Source organism: Sinocyclocheilus grahami, unplaced genomic scaffold (assembly GCF_001515645.1).
Source record: "Sinocyclocheilus grahami isolate Dianchi unplaced genomic scaffold, SAMN03320097.WGS_v1.1 scaffold153.1, whole genome shotgun sequence".
Lineage (NCBI taxonomy): Eukaryota > Metazoa > Chordata > Actinopteri > Cypriniformes > Cyprinidae > Sinocyclocheilus > Sinocyclocheilus grahami.
The window spans coordinates 3,306,518-3,308,616 of NW_015505332.1; the positions used below are offsets into that span (position 1 = coordinate 3,306,518).

At 34.9% G+C, this 2,099-nt stretch overlaps 1 protein-coding gene across 1 annotated transcript in view; it reads right to left on the bottom strand.

Annotated features, from left to right (window-relative positions):
- Positions 1–2,099, bottom strand: part of LOC107592493 (raftlin-like) — a 100,613-nt gene that overhangs the window by 42,961 nt on the left and 55,553 nt on the right. The gene's annotated exons all lie outside the window — the stretch shown is intronic.

Genomic DNA, 2,099 nt, shown 5'->3' on the forward strand with positions numbered 1-2,099 from the left:
GTTTTCAACATTATTAATATTAATTGCTTGATATTTTTGTGGAAATCTTGATGCAACTTCATCATAACTTCATAATAACTACCCTTTAAAATTTGGAGTAAGATTAAGAAGAAATTAATACTTTTATTCAGCAAGGACACATCAAGTTGATCAAATCGGACAGTAAAAACATTTTATAATGTTAAAAAATTGTATAAAAAAAAATGCTGTTCATTAGTACTTTCTGTTCATCAAAGAATCCTGAAAAAAATGCATCATGATTTCCACAAAAAAACAAACAAACAGAAAAAACTGTTTTGCAACACTGATAATAATTAGAGCCATTATCATAAAGCAATAATAATAATTTAGCCACAAGATTTCTGAATGATCATGTGACACTGAAGACTGGAGTATAGTTTTTAAATTGTGAAAATATTTCAAAATATTATTGTATTTTCAATCAAATGCATGTAGCCTTGGCGAACATCAGAGACTTTTAAATTTTTTATTTAAAAAAAATATTAATTATTCCAATCCTTGCCCGGTAGTGTACATCCTCCAAATATGACATTACATGGTTTACTGTGCCTTCATATTTTTCGATTTGATTTCTGAAGGTCTTGTTGTTGGTCCAGCTAAGCACATTTTTTTTTTAAATCGCATCTTTTATGATGTTATTGATGTTAGGCACAATTTGTCAACATGGACGAGCAGATAAACCTCTCACAGCCCCGAGGGCTTTGCGTAGCATCGTGTTTGTGTTGTTGAATGAGATAAGAAGTTTCATTTCAAAAAAGTAGTTTCATTCATTTCCAGTTTCCTCATTGGGGGAACATTAAAACGATTGATATGCCACATTACCCTAACAATAAAACGCAGTTCAAAACAATATATTGCAAAAGCGGCGTTCTTTCGTCCACACCATCAGCTATTTGAAATTAGCAAGCGCTGATTACAATGGCAGCGGTCCACCATCGACTGCCCTCTGCATCCCGAATCAGTCGAACATCTACCACTTTATTGTCAGTTCGCGTTTGGAAGCCAATATTTGAATTCTCATCAAACCAAATTGAATCATTAACTGTCAAGGAATGCTAATGATGCCATTTTCCATTATTCTGCTTTAATAAAGGCCAGCCTGAGGCCTGCCAGCACTATCTCCATCTGACGCCTTCGCCCACACCAGCCCAATCAGTTTCCGTGAGGTGCACAGGTTATTTTCTCTAAAATTAAACCGGGAACAGGCCTGTCCTTTCCAGTCGCATTGTTTAATGCATACTGAACGCTGACGCCGGGAGTCCTGGCATTATATTTGCAACAATGATGCAAATGAAATTGCATAGATAAGAAGCCATTTGTTCTTGCCGGGCTCCTCCGTCGGTGAAAGGGCACTGAATAATTTCCGAGTTTGATGTGACGGGGGGAAGGATCATTGTCGTGATGGATCATGGCGATTAATTGCGCCCGGATCTGTGCCGCAGACGCACCTCAACAGGTCTGTGATCTCCAAGAAGTATATAGACACTTACAGCGAGAGTTCAGACAAAAGTTTGGGGTAGGTAAGATTTGTAAATGTTTTTTAAAAGTCTCTTACGCTCACTAAGGCAGCATTTATTTGATCAAAATACAGTAAACATTGTGAAATAGTATTACAATTTAAAATAACAGTTTTTTTATTTTAATATATTTAAAATGTAATTTACTTCTGTGATCAAAGCTGAATTTCAGCCAATTTAAACGCCATTTGTCTTTTTTTGACTATTGTCCAAATACTTTTTCGTGTTATAGAACAAAGATCTCTTTACAAATATTACCATCAAAATACCATAGTGACTGTGGTATTTTGCATTATGGACAACTTTACAGAAAGATCCTGAAAGCATCTTACACGGTTTTAAGGTGTTGCCATATTAATTTACGATTTTGTAGTGGTAACAATTGCTATGTTCCAGAACCTAGTGTGCTTCCTACATAGGCAGCATTTTAAAGCATCATAGACACACAAAGGTTGTTCCAAAAGAAGAATTATGCTGCCTTTTATAAGGCTTTCTTTTGCAATATTGTAATATTTCCGAGAATTAATGTAATTATTTGTACTGAGATATATATATATATAT